Below are 6404 nucleotides of genomic sequence, written 5' to 3' on the forward strand. Positions count from 1 at the left end.
CTCGAACCTTATTAACCGATTTGAGTAGTCTATATCGTCCACTGCGGTCAAGAGAGCCGAGACTCGCAAAACCCAGTCAAGCCACCAGCGCATCAGGCTCCTCCTGAATTTGGTTCACGAATACACAACACTTTCCGGTATCGCGTATTTTCAGGTAGGAAAACCTAGGGGGGAAAGATCAGGTCGTACCATTCTAGCCAATGAGAGGGCAGATAAGCGTGTGAACAACAGACACAACTCCGATATAAAGTATTTGTTCACAAAGTTGCCGGGATGTTACGTGCTCTATTTATAACAGTATACTCGTAACAACCTAATCATTGCGAAACTCATATTCGATCAAACAAGTAGTGATGTTACGTTTGATACAGGAGCTCCAAGGCATGCCTTGAAATCATTAAGATGCTAACGCCTCGATCACACCTACAGTACAAAGAGTAAAATGGTACGCAGCACCATATGGATATGTGTGCAACAAAAGTTCAACATTCACCTTCAGCTACCACTTCTGTCAAGCCATTAACGCATAAATGCGTTCGATAAATACAACGTGTAAACCACACAAAACGCTCTGCAAACACAGCTTCCATTGGTATCTGTGTTACTGTACCCTCCTATTGTTCTCTCTTGCCTGACCTTCAATTAGCGAGGTATGTTGCCCTTGGCTCTGCTACTTTTCAATATAAAACCGTGGTAATGTTACACAATGTGCTGTTATGGTTGCATACGTTTTGTTCGATATTTATATTTGACATATTGTATGTTCAAAAGTTTTAACGAGCTCGCTAGCTAGGGTACCTATTGTAACTTGTGGTTACTTGGGACAGTGTTTGAGTGAGATGTGCTCGCGCAGGTGCCTGAGAGCTGTGACTCCGCCAACGGGTAACAATTTGTACATTGTCTCTTCGTGCACAGGACAAATAAAAATCCAACAAGCAGACCTCCAGTTGTGGCAGTGTCCTCATTAAATTACACAACGCAGAACAATCCATGCTATATATATATATATATATACACAAAAGTATGTGGAAACCCCTTTTAAATTAGTGGATTCGGCTATTTCAGCCACACGTGTGGCTGACAGGTGTATAAAATCAAGCACACCGCCATGCAATCTCCATAGACAAACATTGGTAGTAGAATGGCCTTACTCAAGAGCTCAGTGACTTTCAACTTGGCACCGTCATAGGATGCCACCTTAACATCAAGTCAGTTAGTCAAATTTTTGCCCTGCTAGAGCTGCCCCGGTCAACTGTTTGTGCTGTTATAGTGAAGTGGAAATGTCTAAGCACAGCAACGGCTCAGCCGAAAAGTGGTAGGCCACACAAGCTCATAATAGAATGGGACCGCTGAGTGCTGAAGCAAGTAGTGTGTAAAAATCGTCAGTCCTCGTTTGCAACACTCACTCCCGAGTTCCAAACTGCCTCTGGAAGCAATGTCAGCACAATAACTGTTAGTCGGGAGCTTCATGAAATGGGTTTCCATGGCCGAGCAACCACACACAAGTCTAAGATCATCATACGCAACACCAAGCATCGGCTGGAGTGGTGTAAAGCTTGCCGCCATTGGGATCTGGAGCAGTGGAAACACGTTCTCTGGAGTGATGAATCACGCTTCACCATCTGGCAGTCCAACAGACAAATCTGGGTTTGGCGGATGCCAGGAGAACGCTACCTGCCCCAATGCATAATGCCAACTGTAAAGTTTGGTGGAGGAGGATTAATAGTCTGGGGCTATTTCATGGTTCGGGCTAGACCCCTTAGTTCCTGTGAAAGGAAATCTTAACGCTGCAGCATACAATGACACTGTGACGTGCTTCTAACTTTGTGGCAACAGTTTGGGTAAGTCCCTTTCCTGTTTCAGCATGCCCTCGTGCACAAAGCAAGGTCCATACAGAATAGTTTGTTGAGATCAGTGTGGAAAAACTTGACTGGCCTGCACAGAGCCCTGTCCTCAACCTCATCGAACACCTTTGTGATGCATTGGAACGCCGACTGTGAGCCAGTCCTAATCGTCCAACATCAGTGCCCGGCCTCACTAATGCTCTTGTGGCTGAATGGAAGAAATTCCCCGCAGCAACGTTCCAACATCTAGTGGAAAGCCTTCCTAGAAGAGTGGAGGCTGTTATAGCAGCAAAGGGAGGACCAACTCCATATGAATGTCCATGATTTTGGAATGAGATGTTCGACTAGCAGGTGTCCACATACTTTTGGTCACGTAGTGTACTTGCAAAACACTATCGGCGTGATTTCGATAGCAGAGTGTATGTATCACTTTGTCAGAAGTACGTCATCAATCACGTCTGAAGCTTCTTTTTATCACATGCTTTTTCAAACCATTTGGTACTAAATGCAAGATCCAACTGACTTCACCTTGGTTTCAATGCTTTCTTCGATTCCAAGTTGCTTTCAAACACTGACCTCTACTATACGCCGTACTTACAAATATAGTTAGGATTTTGTACATATTCTTTCACATGACAGGGAGCTTAGCAGGTGGAGTAGGGAATTATGGAATGTTCAGGGACATGAGGGTATGAGGCCGAATCTCGGTGAAGACACTATTTAGTAACTTGATGAATGTGGAACCATACTTTCTGCACTGTTGTTCAAATAAATGGTTTTATTTAGTATAGTATTAGCTTCTGTCTTAAGCATCCTAAATAATGCCATAGATTCACTTTTTGAAAAAGAGCAAACTTGAATGCAAACGAGGGAAGCGTGGTGTAAAATGCAAACATGGTATTCCAACTGATTATGGGCTACTAAACCCAACGATTTACTGCCACAGAGTTTTGATTAAATTGTTTTTGCTGCTATTTATTGCTGACCAGCAGATGTCACTAATGTGCGAACAGATAATGAATCTCCCAATACTGTTTTCTGGCACAATTTGGTGAAAGAGCAGAAGCCTTGAGGAAGCCTCTGTTTTCCATCACTACAAATAAGACTCACACAGCAAATAATCTGTAAAAACATTTGTTGGCCAAATTCGACACTCTCATTGACCTCCATACAAAAAGTCTTCGCTTGGTGAGCGGAAAAAAATCGACAAAGATTTGGGGCCCAGTTATCAAATCAAATTTTATTTGTCACACGCACTGAATACAACATGTATATAGACTTTACAGTGAAATGCTTACTTACGAGCCCTTTCCTAACAATGCAGAGTTAAAAAGTAAGAAACATTTGCTTAATAAAAAAAGGAAACAAGGCTATATATATAAAAGGAGTACCAACTGGTACCGAGCCAATGTGCAGGAGTACGAGGTAGTTGAGGTAAGAGGTAATATGTACATGTAGGTAGGGGTAAAAGTGACCAGGCAATCGGTATAGATAATAAACAGAGTAGCATCAACGTATGTGAAAAGTGTGAATGTGTGTCTATGTGTGTGTGTCTGTGTGTGTGGAGTTAAAATGAATGTTGTTTTGTGTGTGTGAGTGAGTGTATGTAGTGTGTGTGTGTGTGTGTGTGTGGAGTTAAAATGAATGTTTGTTTTGTGTGTGTGAGTGAGTGTATGTAGTGTGTGTGTGTGTGTGTGTGTGTGTTGGAGTGTCAGTGTATGATGTGTGGGTAGTCCAGTGAGTGTATGTAGTGTGTGTGTGTGTGTGTTGGAGTGTCAGTGTATGATGTGTGGGTAGTCCAGTGAGTGTATGTAGTGTGTGTGTGTGTGTGTGTTGGAGTGTCAGTGTATGATGTGTGGGTAGTCCAGTGAGTGTATGTAGTGTGTGTGTGTGTGTTGGAGTGTCAGTGTATGATGTGTGGGTAGTCCAGTGAGTGTATGTAGTGTGTGTGTGTGTGTGTTGGAGTGTCAGTGTATGATGTGTGGGTAGTCCAGTGAGTGTATGTAGTGTGTGTGTGTGTGTGTGTGTGTTGGAGTGTCAGTGTATGATGTGTGGGTAGTCCAGTGAGTGTATGTAGTGTGTGTGTGTGTGTGTTGGAGTGTCAGTGTATGATGTGTGGGTAGTCCAGTGAGTGTGCATAGAGCCAGTGCAAGAAAACATTGCCTCTTCCTCTCTGGTTGGATTCTTCCTCAACGTTGTGAACAGAGTGCCCCATGGTAGTGGTGGGGTTACGGTATGGGCAGGTAGATATAAGCTAAGGACAACAAACACAATCGCATTTTATCAATGGGAATTTGAATGCACAGAGATACCGTGACGAGATCCTGAGGCCCATTGTCAAGTCATTCATCCGCCGCCATCACCTCATGTTTCAACATGATGATGCACAGCCCCATGTCTCAAGAATCTGTACACAATTACTGGAAGCTGAAAATGTCCCAGTTCTTCCATGGTATGCATACTCACCAGACATGTCACCCATTGAGCATGTTAGGGATGCTCTAGATTAACATCTACGACAATGTGTTCCAGTTCCCGCCAATATCCAGCAACTTCGTACAGCCGTTGAAAAGGTGTGGGACAACATTCGACAGGCCACAATCAACTCTACGTGAAAGAGATGTGTCGCACTGCATGAGGCAAATGGCGGTCACACGAGATACTGACTGGTTTTCTGATCCATGCCCCTACCTTTTATTTGAATGTATCTGTGACTAACAGATGCCTATTGTTAGAGTTGCGTAAATTCGAATCTGGTATCAGGATAAATATAACAATGAGTTACCGATTGTATACTATGTATTTTTTATTAGCTAAGTAATAAATGGCAAATGCAACTTTCGTATATACGGGCTCACTGTAATACCACGCAGGGCAGAACAGAGAACTGACAGGATGTATGTAAACAGTGTTCTTATACTGTGATAGACATAGTTCCAACCCGTCTGTTGGCCTATCACAGTAGAGGCTGGGCGTGGTTTAAACTTGCTCAGCCTATCGCAGGCGCTCAGGCGGGTCCCCGCCTCTTGGCGCTTCTTGGAGTCCTCCCTCCATCGATGTATAGATTCCTACTGTTCTGGTATCACCCCCTAGTTATAACAGTTGCTCAGTTCCTGCTATTGTGTTGTTCAGTATTTTTCCATCTCAGTTAAACCTCATGATGACCACCCCTCCCTATACCTGCTTAACCACAACTTTGTAAGATACAGCAAGTCACACCATGTGCTCAATATTGTTACATACAAACACAAGGACAAAGCATCTGCTGGGCTGTTATCTACAGTTTTGCAACATGCAGGTCACACCATGATACTCAGTTCTTGTCACACACACAAACAGGCAAGTAGCAAGCAGTTGTTTAATCTCATAATGATGCTCCAGTGCACAAATGCAGATGGAGGAGGAGGTGTGATGATTCTTTGCTGGTGACACTGTCTGTGATTTATTTAGAATTCAAGGCACACTTAACCAGCATGGCTACCACAGCATTCTGCAGCGATACACCATCCCATCTGGTTTGTGCTTAGTGGGACTATCATTTGTTTTTCAACAGGACAATGACCCAACACACCTCCAGGCTGTGTAAGGGATATTTGACCAAGAAGGTGGGTGAGTGCTGCATCAGATGACCTGGCATCCACAATGACATGACCTCAAGCCAATTGAGATGGTTTGGGATGAGTTAGACTGCAGAGTGAAGTAAAAGAAGCCAACAAGTGCTCAGTTAATGTTGGAACCCCTTTAAGGCTGTTGGATAAGCATTCCGAGTGAAGCTGGTTGAGAGAATGCCAAGAGTGTGCAAAGCTGTCATCAAGGCAAAGGGTGGCAACTTTGAGGAATCTCAAATATAAAATATGTTGATTTGTTTAAAACGTTTTTGATTACTACATGATTCCATATGTGTTATTTCATAGTTTGATGTCTTCATTATTGTTCTACAATGTACAAAATAGTCAAAATAAAGAAAAACCCTTGAATGAGTAGGTGTGTCCAAACTTTTGACTGGTATTGTATATACACTGCTCAAAAAAATAAAGGGAACACTTAAACGACACAATGTAACTCCAAGTCAATCACACTTCTGTGAAATCAAACTGTCCACTTAGGAAGCAACACTGATTGACAATAAATTTCACATGCTGTTGTGCAAATGGAATAGACAACAGGTGGAAATGATAGGCATTTAGCAAGACACCCCCAATAAAGGAGTGGTTCTGCAGGTGGGGACCACAGACCACTTCTCAGTTCCTATGCTTCCTGGCTGATGTTTTGGTCACTTTTGAATGATGGCGGTGCTTTCACTCTAGTGGTAGCATGAGAGGGAGTCTACAACCCACACAAGTGGCTCAGGTAGTGCAGCCCATCCAGGATGGCACATCAATGCAAGCTGTGGCAAGAAGGTTTGCTGTGTCTGTCAGTGTAGTGTCCAGAGCATGGAGGCGCTACCAGGAGACAGGCCAGTACATCAGGAGATGTGGAGGAGGCCGTAGGAGGGCAACAACCCAGCAGCAGGACCGCTACCTCCGCCTTTGTGCAAGGAGGAGCACTGCCAGAGCCCTG

This window comes from Oncorhynchus kisutch, linkage group LG19 (genome assembly GCF_002021735.2).
Source record: "Oncorhynchus kisutch isolate 150728-3 linkage group LG19, Okis_V2, whole genome shotgun sequence".
Classification (NCBI taxonomy): domain Eukaryota; kingdom Metazoa; phylum Chordata; class Actinopteri; order Salmoniformes; family Salmonidae; genus Oncorhynchus; species Oncorhynchus kisutch.